The 26,277-nt window shown below is 40.9% G+C and overlaps 1 long non-coding RNA gene across 1 annotated transcript in view; it reads right to left on the reverse strand.

Moving 5' to 3' along the window:
* Positions 1 to 25,341, reverse strand: part of LOC148005645 (uncharacterized) — a 207,168-nt gene extending 181,827 nt beyond the window's left edge. Inside the window, exons 1-2 of the long non-coding RNA XR_015620111.1 lie at positions 25,239 to 25,341; positions 24,898 to 25,021 (exon numbers count right to left, since the gene is read on the reverse strand). This is a non-coding gene — a long non-coding RNA (uncharacterized LOC148005645). The remainder of the gene's footprint in view (positions 1 to 24,897; positions 25,022 to 25,238) is intronic.
* Between the last annotated feature and the right edge of the window lie 936 nt (positions 25,342 to 26,277).

A 26,277-nucleotide genomic window follows, 5' to 3' on the forward strand; every position in this document is an offset into this window, starting at 1 on the left:
TTGTTGCTTCTTCCTTTCAAAGCCCAAACCTTCTGGCACACAAGCCTGGCAGAGGAGCCTATCCATTTAAAGCCTTCTATCAGATTACCGGAACCGTGTGATGTCTCCCATAAAGCTGGATAACATTGTGGCACAAAGCCCCTCATAAATAAATAGGGCTGGAGGCATGTTCGGAAGGCAGAGGGCAGCCTCCTGCTCCATTTTCACTGAAAGGTAGCCCTGGCTTAGTGCAGATATGGTTTACTGGCAGAAAAAAGCAAGAAGCAAAAATTTTAAAAAACCCTCTCTGTTGTTGTCTTGAAGTGGTGGGCTGTTCAGATGTTCTGACATGAACCATGAAGCTCAAGGAAACATTTTCAGCTTCATCTTAAGGCAAGTGATTTGTTCTTCCTTGGCTCAAGGCGTTTTCTTTTTTTCTTTCTTTTTTCCTATTTTGTATTTGAACAGATGAAGAGCTTACTTGGTTGGAACCATGAGACAAAAACATGTTGTCCAAAAGACATGAAGGAGAGGAAGAACAGAGATGAAAGGAAAGAAAAGTAGGGGGATTTTCACACAGAGTGAAAACAAATGTGGAGTACAGTCAATCAAACAGTGAACAGCAAGAAGGAGGGGAGTTGCTTTGGGGAGGCTGATGGACAGAGCTGTAAGGAAATCCAGGCAGATATACTTATAAAAGGGAAACCTAAAAACTGTCAGACTCCTAAAATACAAAAAATAGGGTTCAGTCAAGACAACACGGCTCTGGGAGGACATGTACCCTTGGGAGATGGACAACCTGTGAGAAAGCAGCTGGCTTCTGGGGAGGAGGCCTAGACCACACAATCTGTCACCTGTCCAGCAGAAAGCTCTTTCTACTAACCCCTAACATGCTAAAGCCTGTGCTGTCTTCCTCTACACTACCAAACCGGAGGCCAGCACATTTAAAAACAGAAATGCCTCCATGACATCCTCAGAATCTCTTCAGCCCCAATCCAGCCCAGGCTTGAGCTGGTCGGGAATCTGGAAGTATCGAATAGGAGCACAGTGCCATGCCTTGCACACAGGCAGAGCAGCCGTGCTTACACTCAGGCAAGCAATGCTTGTCTGTGTTCATTTTTTGTGAAAACAAAACAAAGGAGAAGCCTGATTTTAGCAGTACAATTCCCAGGTGTCGTCTGGACATGTCTACCCTTATGTCTACTGTGCAGCAGACGAATGTGAGAGAGATCGCTGTCAGAGAACGCTGTGACCTGGCTCCAGACTCTCTTCCCAGCCTCACCCCTTATCTGTTTCCCCATTTCATTCCCCACTGTGCCTGGCTCGCCTCGTTCACATACAATGAATTCACATACTCAGACAAATACACAATGCCAGACACACACACATTCAAGCACACACAAAACCCAGCCTATACTCAGAATCCAGCAATTATATTTCATAGCTACGTTTAATTTCAAAGCTTCCTTCCGTCCAAACTGGCATTCATCATCTGTCCTTCAACAGTCTGCCCCAAATTTTGTGCAGTCTAATTGAACTTTTTAAATTTGGTTGGCTGGGTTTTTTGGTAGCACATGGGAGAAGGGTGTTTGTTTGTTCATTTGTTGTTCACTACTAGTTTAGTCTGACCTTGACATCACTATGTGGCCCAGGCTCCTGGTCTCAAACTTGTAGTAATCATACTTCATTGATCTCATGAATACTAGAATTATAGGCATGTAGTGCCATGCCCTGTTCTCAACATATACTTTAAATACTTTATACTTTATATACATTATTTAAAGTATATGTTGAGAACGGCATGGCACTACATGCCTATAATTCTTTGGTAGAGGCCCTTTGAGGACTTTCTTTCCATAATGCAGTTTACCTGTCTTTACTTTCACACATCCAATAATTACTTCTTGTAACTATTATCAAACTTGCTCAGCTCCAAGTCAGCTGCCTGTAATAAGCCCATTAAAAATGTAAAGCATAACATGAGCTGCTGGTGGGATTGCAAATGGCTAAAACCACCCTGGAAACCAGTCTGGAGACTCCTCAGAAAACTGGAAATACCTAAAGACCTACTCTTGGGGATATACCCAAAAGATGCCCCGCCATGCCACAGGGGCATGTATTTGCTCCACTATGCTGATAGCAGCCTTACCTGTGATAACCAGAAGCTGGAAACAACCCAGATGTTCCATAAACAGAAGAATGGATACAGAAAATGTGGTTCATTTACACAATGGAGTACTACTCAGCTATTAAGAACGAGGCAATCCTGAGTTTTCCAGGCAAATGGATGGGACTAGAAAAACATCATTTTGAGTGATGTAACTCAGACCCAAAAGGACATGCATGGTATGTACTCCATAAGTGGATATTAGCCAAAAAGAAAGAGAGAGAGAGAGAGAGAGAGAGAGAGAGAGAGAGAGAGAGAGAGAGACGGAAGGAGGGAAGGAAGGAAGGAAGGAAGGAAGGAAGAAAGAAAGAAAGAAAGAAAGAAAGAAAGAAAGAAAGAAAGAAAGAAAGAAAGAAAGAATACCCACGGTACAGTCCACAGAACTCAAAACTCAAACAGGTTAACAAGCCGAAGGGCCCAAGTAGGGACACCTCAATCTCACTTGGGAGGGAGAAGAAAGCAATCACAGGAAGGAGGAGGGAGGGACAGACCTGAATGAGAAAGGGAACAGGGAGGGTAAGAGGGGAACATGATCTGGTATTGGGTGGGGGAAATGGACTGAAGCCCTGAGAGCCAGCAGAAAGAATGGAAACAGGAAACCTCAGGAGGTAGGAGGTGGGGGGGGATCCTCCAGAATGTACCAGAGTCAAAGGAAGCGAGAGACTCTCAGGACTCAAAGGAAGTAACTTTAGAAGAAATGTCCTACAATGGGGAGTGGTAATTTGTAGAGTCCATGTCCAGTAGAAAAACAGGGCATCAAGTGAGGGATGGGGTTGCCATCCCAGAGTCAAAATTCTGACCCATAATTGTTCCTGTCAGAAAGAACTGCAGGGACAAAAATGGAGAAGAGCCTGAGGAAAAGGAGGTCCAGTGATAGGCCCAAAGGGGAATCCGGCTCAAGGGGAGGCCCTAAGGCCTGACACTATTACTGAGTACTCACAAAAAGGGGCCTACCATGACTGCCCTCCAAAAGACTCAATAAGCATCTAAAAGAGTCAGATGCAGATATTTACACCCAGCAAATGGACAGAAGCTAGTACCCTTGTCATTGAATTAGGGTAAACCCAAAAGAAGCTGAGGAGGAGGACCACTCTGTAGAAGGTCCAGCAGTCTCAATTAACCTGGACCCAGGAGATCTCTCAGTCACTGGGCCAATAACCAGGCAGCATACACCAGCTGATACAAGGCCCCCAAAACATATATAGCAAAGGACTGTCCAGTCTGGGTTCAGTCAGAAAAGATGCACCTAACCCTCGAAAGACTGGAGGCCCCAGAGAATGGGGAGGTCTAGTGGTGGTGGTGGGGTGTACATCTTCGTGGAGACTGGGGGAGAGGTGGTGTGTGTGGGAGTATAGGATGTGGAACAGTCAGAGGGTGTACCAGGAGGAGAATAAAATCTGGGAGAGTTAAAAAAAAGATTAAGTAAAATTTCAAAATCAAAATAATAATAAAAAAAATCACCAAAACTACTTACTAACCTTGTTTTAAAAATCAAAACCTATGGTCACTTGATCTTTGACAAAGGAGCTAAAACCATCCAGTGGAAAAAAGATAGCATTTTCAACAAGTGGTGCTGGTTCAACTGAATGCAAATGGATTCATTCTTATCTACTTGTACAAAGGTAAAGTCCAAGTGGATCAAAGACCTCCACAAAAGTAATAGAAGAGAAAGTGGGAAAGAGCCTCAAACACATGGGCACAGGAGAAATTTTACTGAACAGAAAACCAATGGCTTATGCTCTAAGATGAAGAATTGACAAACAGGACTTCATAAAACTGCAAAGCTTCTGTAAGGCAAAGGACACTGTCATTAGGACAAAACAGCAACCAACAGATTGGGAAAAGATTTTGACCAATCCTACAACAGATAGAGGGCTCATATCCAAAATATACAAAGAACTCACAAAGTTAGACTCCAGAGAATCAAATAAACCTATTAAAAATGGGGTACAGAGCTAAACAATTCTCAACTGAGGAATAACTAACAGCTGAGAAGTACCTAAAGAAATGTTCAACATCCTTAGTCATCAGGAAAACACAAATCAAAACAATCCCAAGATTCCACCTCACACCAGTCAGAATGGCTAAGGTCAAAAACTCAGGTGACAACAGATGCTGGTGAGGATGTGGAGAAAGAGGAACACTCCTCCATTGTTGGTGGGATTGCAAGCTGGTACAACCATTCTGGAAATCAGTCTGGAGGTTCTTCAGAAAATTGGACATAGTACTATCTGGGGACCCAGCTATACCACTCCTGGGCATATACCCAAATGATGCTCCAACATACAACAAAGACACGTGCTCCACTATGTTCATAGCAGCCTTATTTATAATAGCCAGAAGCTGGAAAGAACCCAGATGCCCTTCAACAGAGGAATGGATGCAGACAAAGCGGTACATCTACACAACGGAGTACTACTCAGCTATTAAAAACAATGACTTCATGTTTAGGCAAATAAATGGAACTAGAAAATATCATCCTGAGTGAGGTAATCCAATCACAAAAAAAAATCACACATAGTATGCACTCACTGATAAGTGGATATTAGCCCAAAAGCTCAGATACTATCCACAGACCACATGAAGCTCAAGAAGGATGTCTAAAGTGCTGATGCTTCAGTCCTTCTTAAAAGGGAGAACAAAAATATTCATAGGAAGAGATATGAAGACAAAGTCTGGAGCAGAGACTGAAGGAATGACCATTCAAAGCCTGACCCACCTGGGGATCAGCCACCAAACCCAGACAATATTGCTGATGCCAAGAAGTGCATGCTGACAGGAGCCTGATATAGCTGTCTCCTGAGAGGCTCTGCTGGAGCATGACAAATACAGAGGCAGATACTAGCAGCCAACCATTGACCTGAGAACTGGGTCCACACTGGAGGAGATAGAGAAAGGATTGAAGGAGCTGAAGGGGTTTGCAACCCCATAAGAACAACAATACCAACCAACCAGAGTTCCCAAGGAATAAACCACCATCCAAAGAGTACACATGGACTGACCCATGATCCTAGCTACATATGTAGCAGAGGATGCCTTGTTGGGCATCAATGGGAGGAGAAGCCCTTCGTCCTACCAAGGCTCAACCTCCCAATGTAGGGGAATGTTAGGGTGGGAAGATGAGAAGGGGTAGGTGGATAGGTAGGGGAACGCCCTCATAGAAGAAGGGGGATGAGGATGAGATGAGGATAGGGGTTTATGGACTGGAAAATGGGAAACGAAATAATATTTGAAATGTAAATTAAAAACAATAAAAATTTAAAAAAATAAATAAAAATAAAAAACAATAAAAATGATTTAAAAAATTGACAACCACCGCTATAAAAAATCATAAAACTGTTCTTACAAAAAAGTATTACATCTTAAGAACATTGCTCTGAACAAATGTGGACTGTTACTTTCCTCCTGGTTCCCCTTCCCAATATTATAGTGACCACAAATCAAGGTGTTCACAAGAATTACATGTGGGGAATTTTTTTAAACCACCAATAATGAACAAACAATAAAAGTCAATCACTCTGCTGCTGTTTCAAAATATCATTGTTAGTTTTACATGCCTTCCCCCAAACCCTGTTTGTAACGAACTAAAACACTACATCTGGTGAGCATCAAAGATTTCACTACACCTCAAATGCTGAACACCTTTCAAACAGAGGAATGTTGGCTTTTTAAAGAGAAGCAGATTTTTTTTAGAAAAATGCAGGACTCCCTTCAGTCCTTCTCTAGTATTAGGAAACCTTTCCAGAATACTGCGTCACACTGTTTAATGGAAGAAAAACGATGTACCACTTCTCTGTTGTGTGTTGAATGATGTAGGAAATGTTTGTGAACGATTCAATAAAAATGGAAAAAGTTCCTGTGGATGTTTTGTGTAGTAACTTGGTATCTGTATTGATAATTCAAAATCTACATGTAATTAAAATTTCCATTTTAGTTTTAATGTGTGCCCAATTTGAAAAGTAGTGGGTTACTCTGGTAAGGAAATACAGTAATCTTAAATTTTAAAAAAATGAAAGTAACAGAACAATTAAGAAGGGGAATTATGGGGCTTTATGAAATAACTCATGTATTTATGTTTTTGTGGATAACCAGTTGGTGTGATCTTCCCTGGGGAAGTCTATTTCCCTGCTCTCAGCATTCCTCAGTTCTCTATAATTCTTTGTGTAGGGTTGAAGCCATGTGATCTTTCCACTGTCCGCTTGGCATGTCTATTTGGTGTCATCCTTGATCTGCTCATATTCAGAAAAACACTCATGTTGATCAGATTTTTATGGATGTAGCTTTTAATATCACCAGGAGACACAAGCTCACAACAAGCTCGCTGATCCTCTGGTTCTGACAATCTTTCTACCTCTCTTCTGCAAGGTTCTCTGAGCATTAGATATACAAGGTGTTTTATTGTGCATCCACTGAGACTGGGCCCTGCAAGGTCACATCATGATCAAAGAGCAGTTTCCCTGATGAGGGGTGAGGCTAAATTTACAGTGGGTATACTTAGAATGTAGCTACAGATTATCCTGGCCAAGAAGGATGGTGGTTTGAATTTTCAAACTAGACAAATACTTCATTAAGCTGAACATACCAGTGCTCTCAAGTCATTCTCCTAATGGGACTTGTGTTAGGACTATATCAAATGAGCCAGTCAAAGAAACCACCCTACGATAATGACCAATTCCAAAACCCCAGAACCATTTATATATCCAAAGGCAATTTATTATTTTATTGTCTCATTTTTTCCTGCTCCTCAAATAAACACACATACACAAAAGAAAAACAAACTGAGAGTCAAGTGTTTTATTCACCAGGTGAGTATAACCAAACAGTGCTAGCTAAACAAAAACCTGTAGATACCATCACCTTCCAATTTTTAAGAGAAAAAAGCCAGACCCCACCATTATTCTATGAGAGGTTTTTACATAGGTTTACAAATAAATTCTTCCTCTCATCCTCCTTTCTTTTCTTTTATTTCTCAATCTTCCCTGTTTATATTTTTCTCTTTTGTTCATAAACTAAGAACAACCAGACTTCTAAAACTGAACAGATGGCAGATAGAGTAGTAGGTTTTACCCCTCTTGGCCAAGTTATTTTCAGCATCTTCTCATGGTTCTTCTTGTTTCTGGAAGTCCAGATGATGGACGACATCCATGGGTCCTTGGCTGAAGTAGAAAGTTTTGCTGTGGCAGCTTGTCAATGGTCTCAATGAGTTTGATTTGCCCAAACAAAACCCTAGAATTAAGGCCAAACTAAACTCAAAGTTACCATCTTTAATACTCCAGACTGTCACACTTTGTCTCTTTCTGTGACTGCGGTTCTGAAAGACTGTGGTGTGTTTCCAGGCCATGCTTATATGGAGAAGACGGCCTCTTCAAAACACATAGTTTCCATTTGCATATTCCTCTTTATGCCATCCCTTTTAAGGACTACTCAAAATGCTATGCTTTCTTGGGCTAGTGTCATGTAAAACGTAAGAGGGCTATCTTCAGAATGCTTTCCAGGATCCAGAAAAGTCCTTCTGACTCTGCAGCAGTGTTGGTATAGAAACTATGACGGTTTCATTTTCATCTTTTTCTTTCATCTTTTTCTGGTTCTAACTTTTAAATTTTGGTTAATTTAGGCCAGACTGGGCTAGAAGTCATGATTCTCTTGTCTCAGCTTCCCCATTACTGGAATTACCGGCCCATCCATAATGCTTTTGAAAAGAAAACAATTATTGAGCCCTACATCGTCACTCAATAACTAAAATTAAAAAAATTAGACTGTTAACACAGGTACCTTTAAATGTTTTAAGTAAAAGTTATATGATCGCTGATCAAACATAACAATGTTTTCTACTAGCTTAATGCACACTGACCCTCCCCTGTGCCAGGCACAGGGAGGAACTATGACTGTGAAAAGATGAACAGAGTATTTGCCTTACAGGAGGGCACATTCCTATGAGGGAATCTGATGAACCAATTCAAATAACAGTGTTGTAGATACAGTACATTTTGCTGTAATACATATTCTGAGAGCATGATTCTATTCCAATACAAATGGAATGTTAGAGAGAACCTGAGCATCCAGGACATAAGGCAACTTTGCTTCACTTGTGTGTAATACTGTGTGAGAAATGCTGGGAACACTATAAAGTGTGCCTAGTTCTGTCTCGCCAAATAGAAACACAAATCTATACCCATGCCCACCTGAGATTTCAGGTTCCCAGTTTTCATGTATCATAAGCTGTACTCACTAAGGATGTTGCTGATTCCTCCCTTCCAACTTCAGAAGTTTTCTTCCACCTGTGACAGGAGGGCACTAGCCCAAACCTTCCTAAAAACTCCGACTGTTCTCAAGGTATGGTGCCATGTCTTGCATAGCTCAGCTCTCATCTTAAGCATGTACCACATGTAAACGTACAGTAGTATTTTACAAGGTTTTTTTGTTTCTCTTTGTTTTTTTATGTGTGATGAAGCCTGGGATATCCAGAGGGTGGTGCTGCACGGTGCATTAGCACTTAGCTGACTGATGTCATGAGTAACACGGAAGAGAAATGTTAGGGTTCAAGAGAAAAAAACATACATGCATGCACACACACACACACACACACACACACACACACGTGAGAATGACTCAAAAGTTGACTCTAATGAAACTTGAAGAAGAGGAACTAAGTTAGATGGATAGGAACAGGAAAATCACAGTAAAGAGACTATACTGCAGTCCCCAAAAGTATCTGGCTAGCAAACCCATAGAAAGACATCAAAGACAGTGTGTGGTTGAGCATTTGAATACTTCTTCCCCAACTAGTGATTCTGTTTGGGGAGGCTTAGAAGATATGGCTTTCTAGTTGAAGTGCATTGCTAGGTGGAGAGGCCTTTAAGGCTTTGAAAATTCTCACCATTTCACATTCACTCTTTCTCTTTCTCTTTCCTCTTTGTGGTTTGAGATGTGGGCTCTTAGCTCACAGCTGCCCCAGGGGCTATGCCTGTCCATTGTCAAGCTTCCTTGCTGTGACAGTGAGGGAGCCTTATCCTTCTGGAACTATAAACCCAAATAAACCCTTCCACTATGAATCGCCTTGGTATGGTGTTTATCACAGTGTTGCAAAAGTAACCTATATAAACAGCAAATAGAAAGTTAGAGAAGACAAGTTTAGAAATGGAGACAGTGGCTCAGGTCCCATTTTTAGGTACTCGAAGGCATCTGCAGAGTCTAGACATCACTTGGGAGAAATGAGAAACACTTGGAGTCTCCACAAAAGATTCTACCTTTGGAGCATGTTGTTAGTAAGAATTCACAGGAAAGAGAGGAGATAGTACAGAGAGTTTCGTGAGGAACACATTAGTCTAACAAAAAGCATTGTATTCCTTAGACTGGGCATTATCTATTCCAGAGATGGCTTCAATGAGGTTCTCTGCACAATGGACTATAAGGATGCTGAAAGAACGTGGGCAAGGAAGAAAACATCCATTGGTGGTGGTTTCAATGCACATTGATGCATGCACCATCCACACCTTGAGTTCTCCCTTAAGGTTTTAAGCATTACTCAGTAATTTGTGTGTTCTAATTCCACTCATCCTAGACATGGAGAGAAGAGCAGGCTGCTGTATTTATTATGCATCTGAATATCAGCAGAACAGCCATGGAATCCCAGTAGTTCCCCTTGATCTGTGTGCATAATGAATGTACTAGAAGGGGATTGAGGCTAACCTTAGCTTAGCTGGTTCTTAAGGGACTTTTCTGTATCATGAAGGCCTGCAGAGCCATTAAGATCCTCACTCTGAAGAGCTCTATCGCTTCTCACTCTTGTTCACATGCCTTCCCACTGCATAGAAGTAGCCTGCCTTTCTTCATCTATGTGGTACCCTGGGGCAGTAGTATAGCTGGCAACAGGGAAGCCAACAATTATGAACATGCACCCAGATTCTCAGTATATATATTCTCAGTAAATATATATATATATACTAAGGCTAGCACTCACCACTTCTCTGTGCATTTACTTCAACAATATCAAAATATTTAAATAAACATTTAAGCATATCAATATAAAATGTTCTCAGCTGGTTGACTAAAAGTGGGTTCTAAATGACCAGTTAGCAATGAGCACATGATCCTGACATTTGTTGAGGAATCAGGTTAAAAGTGGAAGGGTTGGGGCTGGAGAGATGGCTCAGTGGTTAAAAGCACTGGCTGCTCTTCCAAAGGTCCTGAGTTCGGTTCCCAGCAACCACATAGTGGCCCATAACTATCTATAATGAGATCTGGTGCCCTCTTCTGGTATGCAAGCATACACACAGGAAGCACGCCGTATACATACATACATACATACATACATACATACATACATACATACATACATACATACATCTTTACAAAAAACTGTAGAGGTACTGTTCTGACTCTGGTGTGGAGTTTGTTTCTCCAGATTGACATAGCTTCAAGATGAAACATCATCATTATTACCTCTATTAGGCAAACATTTACTTTGTGCTGATCTAAAATCTGAGTTAACATCTGTTAAGGTAAAAATAAATAAAGCCAGCAGGTAAATCTCCCTAAGAAAGTCCAAAGTGCACAGATTAAAAACATATCTGTCTTTCGAGACATAAAACAAATTTTTCCTTTTCCATACATCCAGGTACAAGATATATCTAATCCTTCTTAAAAGCAGCTACTGAGAACTTCAACCATTCATCTTATTTCAACATCCTTCTGATCTGCTCATAATTGAGCATTATGTGTTGAGAGACAGAGACCTGACAAGAAGGAAAAATGACATGTGATGTAGAAACCCACTCTTCATGTAAGGAGGGGATACTACGAGTTCAAAAGCTGAGCAATAGATTCAAACCTTTACCAGCAAACATGCCCAGTGTGCCTGAGCCAATGATGGCAGCATGGAGTGCTGCAGGAGGAGGGAAGCCACTAAATGGTGCAAACACAGCCGGGCCCATCTGTCATAAACAGTAGGTCCAAAGGCCACAGGTGCAGACAGCACTAAAAAGTAAAAATTACACTCAGCAGAAGCCACGTGGTAGGAAAGGAAGAAGCAAATCTGGGATTGGTTTCCAATTAATAAATGAATAATAATGTCTATTCATCTTTGGCACCTGTTGCATCTTCCTCTTGCTAGTTCACCATGAATACAACTGTTTTATTTATTTAAAAAAAAAAAGATGTGTGTAGTGTGTACCCAGGACCAGCCTTTTGCCCATTGTGAGCAAGGCAAAGTTTGTCTTTGTCTCTTGCCTAGCCAGCTGGCCAGTGCTACTATCTTTCCCTCCTACCAGGTGGCAGGGCCTCAGCCAGATACCCTTCCCTTTCCTGTGTTAGAGGCCCACGCTCAGGACCTCCCTTATTCTCCCATGAAAGTTCCATGTCATTTCACAAATGTTTTCTTCATACCTAGTAAGCAAAGTCTTGTCCTGAAGAGAAGGGGTGTGGTGGATAGCACTGTATGACAAGCCACCACTCACTCCCAGAGATGGTGGATCAGTGAGCAGACACATACAGGACAGCAGATTCCTTATGCAGCATGACATAACTGCAAACAGATGTCCAAAGAAGCAAGGGGGAAGAAAGACTCAAGCAGTTATCAGACCCTACAGAAGAAGGGTATGGTGGTAAATATTGTCCACTTGACAGGATATAGGATAATATAGAAGACAAACCTCTGAGAATCTCTGAGGCTGGGGCTGGGGGTTCTAGGTTGGACTGGGGTGGGAAGACCCACTCGAAATATGAACAACACTGTTGACTGGGGTTCTGGTTTGAAAATAAATAAGTAAATGAAAAGAACAAAAATATTCATTTCTCTGTGTTTCCTGACTGAGAACCTGATGTAATCAGCTTCCTCAGGTTCTGGCTGCCATGACTTCTCCAATATGAGGAATTTCATTCTTGAACTGTGAGCTAAAATTAACCTTTTTTTTGCCAGATATTCAGTCATGACAACAAGGAGAATAATCAGCTAGAAAGTTGGTACTGAGAAATAGGATCATTTCTGTGAATAATGTGGCCACGAGGCAGATTCAAAGGATTTGGGAACTGGATTGTAGCAAGAACGTGCAATGATTTGAAACTTCAACGTTTAGAAACATCCCAGAGAGTAGGGAAAAGGGGAGGGATGGACAACACTAAGGATGTTTGAGAGAACTATATGGAAAGCCATTATTTTATAAGATAGTTTTTTACATGCACACACACACATAGTAGATGGAATAGGTATGGCTCCAATAGACTCATATACTTAAATCTTAGTGATTAGGAAGCAGCACTATTGCACGTTCTTGTTGAGATAAGTATGGCCTTGTTGTAGGAAGTGTATCACGGGGTGGGCTTTGGGGCTTTAAGTGTCCAAGTGTCTCTCTTTCTTCCTGCTGCCTGTCAATTCAGATGTAGAACTCTTTGAGCTAACTCTTCAGGACCATGTCTGCCTGCATGCTGCCATGTTTTCAGCCACAAACATAATAGAATAAACCTCTAAACTGAAGGCCAGACCCAATTAAATGTTTTCCTTTATAAGTGTTGCCATGGTCATGGTGTCTATTCACAGCAACTGAAACCTAAGAAAGAGTTGGTACCAGGTACTGGGGTACTACTATGATAAGCTGAACCATGCTTTTATTTGGGGGAATTCAAATTAGAAAATCAACTGGATACTTTAAGCAGGGCTTGATGTGACATATAAGTAGGATCTTGGAAGGTAATGGTAGTGAGGGTGATTTGAACTATGAGTGTTCAAGAGGTTTGATAATAAATAAATAAATAAAAATATTAGTATGTGGCCTATAGACTATATGTATATATTAGACTGTGATATTTTGGCTAAGAATGTGGTCGCTTTCTTGCCTTGTCCCCCAAATCTGCCAGAGGCTAAATTGAAGAGTTTTCGATTAAGAGCTTTGGCAAAGGAGGCTTTCAGACTTTGTAGTATTGAATGTCTTGCTTTGTTATTCACAGCTATCCTTATGAAGAATGATAAAGAGAAGGACAAAGTTGAGCAAGTAAGAATACAAAATGTACAGCCTGAGGAGATAAAGGAGCACCAGGAAGTAGAATGGAGCTAAAGCCTAGGTTGAAGAAGATAACCAGATTAAAGAAAAGCCAGAAACTAAATGGAAGACAGAACGTGCTAGCCTCAGAGTAAGGCCTCACCTAACCAAGCTTCTAACTCATGAAAAAAAGAAAAACTTAGGGCCAAGCTTGGTGACACTTGCCTTTAATTCCAGCAATTGGGAGCCAGAAGCATGTAAATTTCTGAGTTTAAGGCCATGCTGGTCTACAGAGAGAGTGCCAGAACAACCAAGCTTTAGCAGTAAAGGAAACCATCAAAAACAGAAAGCTGATGAAAATATATTTAAATGAGGGAGCCATAGTCCAGGCCCAGCAAGCCAAACTCGGCAGCTCTGACCCCATGGTTCTGGCTTTAGAGTTAAGGATACAAGAAAGGAGTTATAGAATCCTACTCCATGGCTAAGAAAAACAACTGGGGCCAGTCATATAACAAGGGTATCTCTGCAGGAAGGCCCAGAGAGGCCATTGTATGAAGCTGTGAAGGTAAAGCCTGATTGCCTTGGAAACTGCAAGATATTCAAAATACCAGACTGTAGGATACCTGCCAACAAAAGCTGCAGACTGGGTATGGAACCAGTTCCAGACAGAATTATGTTAAAAAGAATTAGAGATCTGAAGAGTATTTGTATTCTTGTTGGGGTAGGTTTGGCTTTGTCGGAGGGGAAATGTGTCACTGGGGGTGGGTTTTGGGATTTTTAAATGCCCAAGTCAGGCCCAGTCTCTCTCTCTCCCTCTCTCTCCCTCTCTCTCCCTCTCCCTCCCAACTCCCCTCTCTCTTTCTGTGTTGCCAGCCAATCTAGATAAAGAACTCTCAGCTACTTCTCCAGGATCATGTCTGCCTATGTGCCACCATGCTTCCTGCTGTGATGGTAATGGACTAAACTTCAGAGCTGTAAGCCAACCCTAATTAAATGCTTTCCTTTATAAGAGTTGTCATGGTCATGGTGTCTAGGCACGGCAATAGAAACCCTAAGACAGGCAGGCAGGCAGGCAGGCAGACAGACAGACAGACAGAAGACAGACCGACAGACAGACACATATACATTAAACTGTGGCTAACCTCCATGAGGAGTAATGTTCCTATTCCTTCCAGACCACAGGTTGCCAAATAAAATTCTGAGTGCCAGGTGGGAGATCTTCTAGAATTGTTTGTCAGGGGTATTCCAGATGCCTCCTAAACAATACACACTATAAACTATTCTTGTTATACTTTGGTAAGAATAAGGGCTTTTGCCCTTGTCCAAAGAGTCTGCCCAAGACTAACGTGAAGATATTTAGATTAATTGCATGGAAAATGAAAATCTCAAAATAGTCTATCATAGACTCTGTCCTGTGGTTTGCTCTTATGAAGAGCCTTTGATCACATGTAGAAAACTGAAAAGGGAAAAATATAGTATAGTTCAAAGATTAAATGGCACCAGGAAGTGGAATGGAGCTAAATTCTCTGTTAAATGATATTAAGTTGAAATAAGAGAATGGTGACTTCAAGGCAAGATCTCATCCATCTAACCTTATTGTTTATGCATTCACTTACAGTTGAACAAGGGATAGCTATATCATGTTAGGCATTATTATGACCTGGTTATTGTTTTTATTTAGATATAAGGGGCTATGATTTGTGAATCAAATTGACAAGGGATTTGTGATGGCTGTTTTATGATAACCAACTTGACTATATCTGAAATGAACCACAATCCAGAAATAGAGGACATACCTGTGATCCACACTTGGATATGGAATGGTACATGCTTTTTGCTTTTGATCTGGATCTTGAGGTATAGTGGCCATGCTTAAAAAAAAAAGATCTTGTGAAAAGGGAATTAAAGAAATGCTTAGGTCCAGGCATGGTGGAAAATACCTTTAATCCCAGCACTCAGGAGACAGAAACATGCAGAGTTCAAGTCAGACTACCGAGCAAATTCCAGGACAGCCAAGCTTCATCAATAAAGTAAATCATCAAAAACATAAAAACTGGTAAAGATATAATAGAATAAGAAGGCCACATTCCAGTCCCATCAAGCAGCAGAACTTGCTTTGAACTAGGCAGCTTTGACCATGTGGCTCTGGCTTTAGAGTCAAGAACAGAAGGAATTATTTGGACAATTGATACTGATCAGCTGGAACTAAAAATTAGCAGTGATTAAGAAGAAACCTATATTATTGGGGTAAATTCATCTGGGAAGTATTTTATGAGAGCACAAAGAAGCTGTGTTCCAGAGATAGACATTGTGCTAGTAGCCAAACTTGGTAGTATGTAAGAGTCACCAGGTGGACTGTTTTGGAAGGCATGAAGGGGTCATGAAGAATGGCTGATTCTTGGCACTGTGAGAGCCAAGAAGGGCCATTAGTGGAGGTACAACCTCAGTGGCAGCTGAAGGCCTAGGACTGAAGGTGTCATGCAAAGAAGTTGAGGCTTGACACCATGAAGAAAACCATGAGAGACTAGTGGTGAAAGTGTAGTCTAGTTGCAGTAGAAAACCCCAGTACAATAGGATGACTAGCAAGAATAGCAGTAGCAGTAGAGTTAAGTCAGCCAGAGCCTAGATGAAAAGATGAAAAGATAGGCCGAGCTAGAAAAATGACCCTGGCCTTTGGAGGAGTCCAGATCATGAATGGATCCCTGACACTGGACAGTTGGAATTTGTCTTGATTCTGTTTCTGCCAGTTAGCTAGCTTGTTTGTGGGCAGTTGCCACTATAGCCGGTGTCTTAGTTGGGGTTTTACTGCTGTGAAAAGACACCATGACCAAGACAACTCTTATAGAGGACATTTAACTGAGGCTGACTTACAGGTTCAGAGTTTCAGTCCATTATCATCATGGCAGGAAACACAGCAGCATCCAGGCAGGCATGGTACTGGGGGGAGCAGAGAGTTCTACATTTTCACCCAAAGAAGCCAGCAGCAGACTGTCCTCAGGCAGCTAGGAGGAGAGTCTTAAAGCCGACCCCCACAGTGGCACACTTCCTTCAACAAGGCCACACCTCCTTATAGTGCCAATCCCTGGGGAAAGCATATTCAAACTACCACAACCAAGCTAGTATAAGAAGTTAGCAAACTGACTTTAGGATAGGAACTATCCCCAACCACTCTGCCTTCTATAGAGGCCCTCTTGAGGGAAACACAGAGAGGTAGATGTACAATACCCAAATAATATATTATTAACCACTTCTTCTGGACCAGCCCTATATCAGATTCTGTACAACTTTAGCCATCAGCTCAGCCTGCCTGCTGCCAGATGATAACTCAAGTTGTTACTCCAAGACAGCAAACAAGTTAGAGCCATCAGATTCCACTGAGCAGGTGGAGGGCACAACAAGTTGTAATTCTGTGATGCGGCAACAGATATGAATGAATCCCACAGCATATGAAGGAAGATGCAGTCAGGGTGCTGACCTGGTTTCAGTCCCTCTCACCCCAGCCAGCAGGAACTCATACCTCATTTCCTCCAAGCGAGCACTGGCTATGAAGAAGTACTCATGGACATGGTGGAAGATAGATTTGAGAAGCTTCAGTTCCCACTTCAGGCTGGGCCTTAGGCTAACTATTGCTGCCCCTGTGACAGTAGCTGCTATGTCTTCCTCTCTGGGGCTGATGGGCCAGAATGATACCTTACAATACTATAAGAGGAGATGCAGTAGTTTGGGCCCAGAAATGTACATTGCACTTATGACTTAGATCCTAGGGGTTTGGGAGAAATGAAATGAGGGCTTCTGACCTCAGCTGCTTTGATCCCAGATCTACAAAGATGGGGCGCTACAGATGTTTGGCCTAGTGAGTGGTATGTCACAGATCAGCCAAGAGGGCATGGCAACAGAGTCTCTCAGGTACTAAGGGTGTAACTGTTCTGCTGTGTGGAGCTCCTGCTAATCAGGGACAGGGTATATTATGCATGTGGGTGCCAAGATCATGACTGTCCTCCTAGGAACAGCCCTCATTCCTGGAGAGTCAGGAATTACACTGGTTCAGGTGCCATAAAGGCTATAGCAGATCTACTGGAGCCAGGTTCTATTTAGCTAATGTTAAATAAAATACAGTAGCAACCGGGATGTGGGGTATGAGACAGCCTCAGTGGTCCAACAAGATGTGCATGCTCTAGCAGTAATAGCCTGTAGGACATAAGTTAGAGTATGACACAATGTGGGACTCCCTCGCCTGAGTACTGCAATGTGTCAACTCCTGGTAGTCTATAAGTTGGGCTCAAGTGTGAGAATTATAGGTGTTTCCAGTTGTAAAGACTACATGTAGGGGTTGCTGGAGACTTTTGCAAGCTTTTTGCTATAGAGAACAGTTATACCAGGTTTGAGGGAATCCTGATTTTTGGGTGAGGGGACAAAACAAAAACAAAAACAAAAACAAAAAAACAAAAAAACAAACATAGGAGTTTCTTTCCCTCCAGAGTTTCCTTCTTCCTGAGTTCTTGCCACTCTCTTACTGTAAACAAGAGTGTGGGTCATCTCTTTTGGCCTAACACCAATGAGCACTGTCCAGTAGGAGCAATTAGTCAGGTTTTGTGTAGGTTTAGTTTATGTCTTTATTTTAAAACCCTAAGTCTGATCTACATCCTTAAAGACAGCCTGGCTCTTTCCCATAGATTATCAAAGCTACAAGACATAGCTGCTCCATAGCTCCTTTGTGATACAATTTCAAGTTCCCTGCTAAGAGTTACACAGCTCCCTCCTTGTGGGTGAGGAAAGAATAATAGAGTGCTCCAGTCCTAAGTCCCTCATTGCTCCAGAGGAGGAATTCTCCAAAGACCTTTGCATTCCTTGTCCCCTGAGCTCATTCTCCCTACAAATTGTCTCATTTTCTTTTGCAGCCCATTCTGCTAAATCGCCATAGCCTTCTAAAGTGGATGTTACATTTATTATTCTGATCTTCCTAGTTCCCTTCCACTCTTTTCAGTGTAGAGAAAGCAATGAGCTTTGGACCTTCAGGGCTTTGCCCAATCTTTCAGGCTTCTCCCAAAGCTGGGGAGACTGCCATTACATCTTCAAGGTAGCGTTCAACTACATCAACATTAAAGAAAAGAGGAAGATTGTGTCTCTCCTATTTAAACTATTGTCAAATTTTAAAAATTCAGCTACAATATTGTATATCATTGTTCACTGACTTTTGGATCTTTTTATAATTATTAAACTTTATTGTATTACTGGAGGTACCATCAATATTTTAAAACATAATTTAAAAAATATCCTTCAAAAAATAAAAATATCCTTCCTGGAAATTTTACTGCTTTGCTCGTTGTTCTTTTAGTGTGATTTGCTTTGATTTTGTTTGCTATTCTTTTTTTTTCCAGATACAGACTTTGGGTAATATCTACCTACTGAGCATGCTGTGAAAATCAAGTAAGGGGTTGTATGACATTTTTGAATATTCTCAGACTAATAGTAAAACCCACAGAATAGGATAAAGACTAGATGCTATAGACTTCTCTTTCAACAAAGACTAGAATCTGTCAACATTGGAGCTTGGAAAAAAACAGGCACCAGCATTTGACAACCAAAATAACAAAAGATTCTGACAAGAATCATCAATGCATATTTAAACTGATAAGATAAAAACAGGTAAAATATAACATACATATTCTGAGACTATCTCCCTAAACGATGTTAATATGTTTGTTCTGTAACAAAGAAATACAGCAGATGTGGTCTTAACAGCCAAACCACAATCATGATCAAATCAGTCCTTCCTGAAGTTGTGCAAAACAGAAACTCCAGCACCAGCACCATTACTGACATTCCAAATCAAAACAGGAATGCCATAAACCAGATCATGACATTCCCAAGCAGAAGAAAATTTTGCAAATTTTAACTTTCAAGGCCAATAGGGTCACAAGAGAAGAAGAGTAAGGAAATATTCTCAATTAAAAGGTATTGCAGGACATTATGTTAAGTAAAATAAATCAAACACAGAAAACAAACACCACATGTCCTCACTCATAATTGGGAGTTAAAATACACATCTTATAGGATGGAAGTCACCACCAGCTCGAAAAAGAGGGAGGGAGGGTAGAATGAAGAGGGGATGGATAATGGGTGGAGGGTGCCCTGTGGAGTAGACTGATAACATGGCTGAATCGTCAGTACTAACACAGATGTACTAAAACCAGGTAGTTAAAATAGTGAAGCAGGCAGCCGAGGCTCGCTGTTTAGATCCTGAATACAGACATGTTCTTGGACATTCTTCCTTCCTTCTCTCAAGAAAACTGAGTTTCTTCATCTGTACAACAGAAGCAAGCACTACTGCCTATAAGGATTCTGGAGATGATGAAATAAGACAGCACATTCAGAGCGTTGAGACTAGGCTTGACTCCAAGAACTACTTGCACACTACTTGCAAGAAGGAATGGATGGACTGAAGCTGGGCAGAGCAGCACTTCCCAGGCCGGAGAGCATACATGCCCAGTGTCTTTTTCTGGTTTCACACCATCCTTTTCACAACATTTATGAAAAAGCAGGTGATGCAAAAAGGAAAGAAACAAGGAAGAAATGGCAGCAGAATAAGACAAGATCTTACAACCCAGCACTGTAGCACTGTGTATATGAATGAACTGGAACAAGAGACAATGCAGAACTGCAGAGAAAGACAGTGAGCCAATCCTCTGTCACCAGCTACCGTTTCTTCTTAGTGCACTGAGCATTTTTTTCAAGGAATAAATACCAATCATCTGGTACCAGTTTAACTAGAGCTGTAGATAAAAAACAAATTGCAAATCCTACTGACTGTAATGTCAAACTTTTTCTATATGATAGTTTAAGTATCTACATATAAAAAAGAAAATAATTCATTCCAATTCTCCAATTGAAAACAGCATATTCAAGTCACTTTGCTTAGAGCCAGTTACTATGTTAACTAGTCTAATGTTCCTGCTTGGAACAAGCTCATGATGGTGTTTATGCTTTTGGAACAAGCTGATGGGGGTGGGGAGAGCATTTGTTTAAGGCTCCCCCAACAAAGGCAGAGCTTAGACTAGTCTTTAGCTTACACAAACGTTATGCTTATTAATTCAGAATGTTCATTCAGTTATTGAAACATGATAGCAAACTGCTACAATGAAAAACTGATTCTCTATTATACAAATTAGCTTTGCACAAAATCCCCTGGCTCGGGAATAACTGTCCACATATCGGGAGCCATATACCTCTCTGAGGTTTATAAACTGTGACTTAGGTGCCAAAACTTAACATCAGTGCTTTGAATACACAAATAGGTTACAAATGGTCAAAACACATCCATTTAATTAAGAACTTTCCAGCTGGATTTGTGCTTAAGAAATTCTAAAACTACCTGTGTGTTGCACAGTCGCTGCCAAGGCACACCGCATCCGCTCAATGACAGCAGCTCTGTGACTCATACCACCTGTTTCACTGATCCTGCTACATCCTTTTTTCTGGACAGAGTTCTCTGTTAGGATTAAAACTTTTATGAAAACAAATAGCAAATATTTATTCAAATTGATTATTTCACATCCTGAAAACTCCATTTCCTACTCTAAAGGTTTATTTATCTTTGTCAATTTTAACAAACCAAGGATTACTTGAAGCAGTCACCACAAGCCCATAAAAGATAAGAACTGAATGACACTAATTCATGGGCCACATCATACATTCTTTCCTTTACACATAGAAAGGTCCTTATTAAAATACCACGCAGGTCCATAAAAGACTTTCAAAAATCTGCTTAGATACAGTTCAATAAAATGTCTAAGTACCCATACATACACTAAAAGCAACGAAATATAAAATACAGGAGAAAGGGTGGGAAGGACAGAAGAGGACTGGAACAAGATAGCTGTCCTTTCCGGCACTCTCCAAATAATCAAGAGAGTTCTCAGAAAACTGATTCAATGTGGCATTGACTGGGAGACTCTTACAGATCTCTGGCCTTAGAAAAGCAATTTGTTCCATTAAAGAGTTCTACTGTGAGATCTGAAGATTAAATATACTAGTATGGGAACTATACAACCAGCTTTGAAGACAACAGCTAAAGTAAATTAAAAGATAAAAAAATGAAGGTGAAGTACTGTCCCATTGGATGAGGTGATGTTCCTTATTTTAAAGAAAATGCAATATAACATGGGAGGAGGAAGAGCAGCAGCAGCTACCACAGGATCAACAAACTTTCTCCTTCTTGACTTTAAGAGCTCCTGAGGTGATCACAGTGCTTTCCTTTGAGCACAATGGGATGAGACTCTGCTGCTGATTTCATGACAAGCTACACAAGAATAAGGTCTGGAACTCAAGGATCAGCAGATGAGAGCCAGCTAAGCACAGAGGAAAAATTTCACTCAGAAATATGGGGCTGAGAAATCCCTTGTGAGCCAGAGAGCTCCATCCCAATGTGGCAATAAGAAAAAGTCTGGAGTGAGTGCATACTATTTGATGGGAAGGCAGCCATGTTAACCATCTCAATACTTCAGACCTGTGCAAATAGCAAAGCTTTCCCAGTCTATATATGGATGTTGACACAGTGCGTTCAAAAATGTTGAATCCTTCCTCCCAATGTTTACAGCTGTAGACTGTTCTCCAGAGACCTGCCACCAAAATTAGCTAAACTTGCTTCCTTGTTCCACTACATATAATAACCTTCCTCCTCATCTAGCTGTGTACAGTAAAGCTACCTTTCTGCTAATGGTTACATAATAGACTTCTCCAGCACCATGTCTGCCTGCATGCTTCCATGATTCCTGCAATGAGGATAATGGACTGAACTCCTAAGAGTATAAGCCAATCCCAATTAAATGTTTTTCTTTATGAGTTTCCTTGGTCTTGGTGTCTCTTCACAGCAATAGAACAGTGTCTAAGACATCAGGTCAATCCCAGTGTAGCACTGTAGTGACCTAGGGCACAGATTACCATCTGAACACTCAAGAGTCAGCCTAGGAACTGTAAAAACCAAACCCAACTAAGAGTATGGGACCTTTCTCTACCACTTTTTCAACAAAAAAGGAGCCAGGAAACTGAAGGCTTGTCAATCTATAAGTAATTTACATGAAATCCATCCTTCTCTTCACCAAATTATGCATAGTAACCTGGTACATGAAGTCTCTGGTATTTTTCCTTTAGCACATGTTACAATATACAAGGAAAATGAGAGGCAAGTTCAAGGGCACTTTTGATGGAAGCCAGATGAATTGTTACAGTTGCCTGGGAAACCTTTGAAAGCAACAATATTTGATATGTCAAATATCTTAAGTCAATATGGGCCAAAGTAATATAGAAGGTAAAACCAAGCAAGCAAATTGTGTGAAAGGGAGCAGCACTCTTAATGTGTTATGCTCTCAGAACTAAACTTTTGAAAAGAGAAAAAGATTGCATAATCTCTTAATTAGCCTAAAAGAATGATAACCCTAAATGCCAACTTCCAGCATTCAGGATAAAGGCATTTCAATTTCCTAAATATTTATGCACTAACCCAGAGGTTTATAGTAACCTTACAACAAAACATAAAGGTTTCACATAGAACTTTCCCAAGTCTTTCCAAGACTCTGGTCTAGAGTGTAGACTAGTGTGAAGTGTGTAGAGTGTGATTACTTCTCAGATTTCCAATACAAAAACATATGTCCCAATGTTGGTTAAATGTGCCTTGATATTCACTGTAGCAATTCTGATGAGAAAAATATTTTACATAGGACAATGAGCTGTCATGTTCTATCGAGGAAACATGCCTGTGATAGGAAAACTGTCCTAATCCACATTTTGCCCCAAAATATATTCTGAGAAGAGATTCCTCCATGAATTTGAATTTGTTACTTTTTCTAAAGTAACCCTAAAAAGCTGCATTATAAGAATTTGTACACATTACTAGTATTAGAGTTCATGTAGAGTTCATTTAGACTCCTGTAACGCAAATAAACAAAAAAGAAAATAGAAATTCAACTGCTTGTGGATGCAGCTCAATACCAGAGCACTATGCTTGCAAGATCCTATTGTTTAACACTCGGTAGACGTAAAGATAGATCAAAATGTAAAGGGGGCTTCAGGAAATTCACTATGTTCCTGTACCACAAGATTTGCACAGCAAAATGCCCACTGAGGGACCGTCAGGCTTGGTGTTTCATTACTTTAGAAATTTATAGTTTAATGAAAGGGCACCCTCTGAAAGGACAGATTTTAAGCAGATGTTTATTTTACATATTTTTATTTGTTTGTTTGTTTGGTTGGTTGGTTGGTTGGTTAGTTTTGTTTTCCTGATAACTGGTTGGAAACTTTTTTAGAGTTCTATTGCTCTAAGCTGCCCTCTGCTGTTATTCTTCTAGAAATACATTATGGAAAATCCTCCACCCTCCCACATCTCTAACCCGTTTCATCACCAGTGTTATTGGTGTTATTCAAGGACTACCCTTCTTACTTCTCGTACATAAATGTGCAAATATGGAGGATAGAGCTTCAGTGTTTAAAATGTAAAGAATCAGCATAAGCTTTTTTAGTTTGAGATTTTTAATTTTAGTTTTACTTCATGTTTGAGATGCTGCTCTTTTCAGAAGACTTCCACAGTTACAAACTAAAGATAATATGCCATCTAAGGAGCTTGGCTTTATACAAATCAGTAAGAAGTCCGTATGTTGTGAATTTACCTAAGGTGGCATTAATTTTCCTGGACAGTCTCCATTCTTCTCCTAGGTATATGAGTAAGGGTTCAGGAGAATCACTTCTTCCTGCAGTAGTCATCTGAGTTGATCTGAGGGACTATGCCAGTTAATCTGACATCAATTTATATGAATTAATTGGAAAGAGCAAGGCTCTATATTGTATGCAGTCAGAAATCAGAAATTCTTTTCTGTGGAAACACCTGCTGTGGGCTTGGGCCTTGTTCCCCATTCTCTTCTGCTTGGAGCTGACTAGCTTCAACAGTCCACGACTCAGACCTGACACAGTCCTGAGAATCAACAGCTTCATTTCAACCCACACCACAGAAGAAATCTTGTTCTAATGCTGGTGTTCTATACTCACAACTTGAAGTGATCATTTAACAAATTAGTGTTTACTAAGCTTTGCATTAAGAAGCACATTCAGAGTCTTAAGTACCACAGGATAGCCAATGCAATCTTTGCCCCCCTGAACATCTGTCAAAGTACCCATTCGAGAGTTCTAAAGCTATATTCTTGTTTTAAAAACCCAAGTAAGCTTGGCACTAAGACCAAATTGTATTTCTCAAGGGAAGAAAACCATAATTTGGTGCCTGCGTTCTAATAAAGAGACATACAGCATACATATGTTTTAGGTCTCTTATTGCGACAAACAAACCACTCAAGTATTCAACTTATCTTCATATTTGATACTTATTATATGTAAGCAACAGATGTATTTCTCATATGAGCACCATTAAAAAGTGATTTTTCTGAAAGAAAATTCTAAATAGAAATGAGTCAGTCTCAGTACCATTCCATACTGCACAGGCAGCATTTGTAATGTAAACACACTGACACTTTCCAGGGCGTTTGTAGAATCTGATGTTTTCAGTGTCCCCTACACCCAGATCACATGTGCTCTCCTCCTTCACAGCTGGCATTAATAATAACAACAGTTCCCGGTGGCTATCAGTGGCTACACTTGATGCCGGGCTCCCATAGCCATGCTTGCACAAGAGAGGTGAAACAACAGTTGAGTCCTCCCACCTCAGTACTGTTGGGTTTCTCCCAAAGCCCAAACCAGTGTAAGTTACAATCTACTTTTGACAGTATTTGCCCTTACCTGTACCTGGTAGATGTCTACAGGTATGTGGAAAATTATCTTTTCTTTCATATGTTCCAAGTGTTCTTATGCTATTTCTCCTAGGGTTTCTCCATGTTGATCCATTCAGATATCTCATTACTGTCTAAAAGAGAAAAATGTTAAATTATAATAAGACAGTCTGTTCATTTATTTTTCTTCAAATCAGGACTAAATGAAGACAAACCACTGAGACTGGCACCTTGTACAGTGCTAAGAGGTGTTGGCTTTTGTGTACTATGATGCCAGAAGCCTTTTCTCCTCTTGTAGCTTTACTTAAAAACCACATTTGTTATTTCAGATCAGATTCTCTTGCTCCTTACCTCTAGTAGTCCTGTGAGGTTACATTCTGTGAGAAACATCCTGCCCTTCTCTCCACAAAAAGGTTGCATAGAGTCAGAATGCAGAAGCCTGCAACTTGCTAACTTTGCTCTGTGTTATTTACCAATCACACAAAGAAAATGCTGTCTATTCAGAACTCATTTCAAAACTCTTTTCACTGTGAGTAAGCGAACAAGCGGGCTCATGTCCCAAGCCACAGTCATATCCCCAGTGGTCCAGTGATGGCTATGGGGCTGGCACTGAGTGGCACGGCCTTCAGGCATCCTACAAGGGTCTGTTGTGAACAGCCTGGGACCTTCAAAGCCAGATGTAAAGAAATAAGGTGGAGTTGGGCTCCTTTTCCTCTCCTGTTTCTGGGCTAATTTGCTGGGTGTTTCTGTTATCAGTAGCCCTTTCCCAAAAAGTTCCTTTGTCCTAAATGGTACAAGATGTCATCAAGGTGACAAACGAAGCTAGTTGACTAGCTGCTGAGTTGCTTCTGGAGGGTTGGGGAGCAAGTAATTTCAGTTACAGAGAACTTAGCTGCTTATTAGAGCCATGCAACAAAACATACCCAGGCTCCCTCTATTCAAACCTCCCTGTGCCTCTTCCTCTTCCTTCTCCTCTTCCTTCTCCTCTCCCCTTCTCCCAGTTTTTTTGTCCCCTGTGTCCCTGTCTTCTCTCTCTATGTGTCACTGCCTCTGCCTCTCCCTCTTCTTCTGTCTCCCCCTAACTTGCATCTATTCTCCTTCTGCTTCTCCCTCTCTCTCTAACTTCCCTCTCCTCCTCCCTCTCTCCCCCTCTTCTTTCTCTCTGTCTATCTGTGTCTCTCTGTGTGTCTCTCTCCTTTCCTCCCACCCTCACTCACTCCCTCTTAAGCTCTACTAGTCAAGTCTCATTATAAAGCTTACTGTTTCTATTGACCACATCAAAAGACATGAAGGAAAAGACAGAACGAGGAGGCTATAGATAGACTTCCAAAGGTTTTTTGTAATCAAAATGCAGGAGTTTCTAAACATATCTGAGGCCCATTCAGGAAAA

Source organism: Rattus norvegicus, chromosome 5, assembly GCF_021556685.1.
Source record: "Rattus norvegicus strain SHRSP/BbbUtx chromosome 5, alternate assembly SHRSP_T2T, whole genome shotgun sequence".
Classification (NCBI taxonomy): domain Eukaryota; kingdom Metazoa; phylum Chordata; class Mammalia; order Rodentia; family Muridae; genus Rattus; species Rattus norvegicus.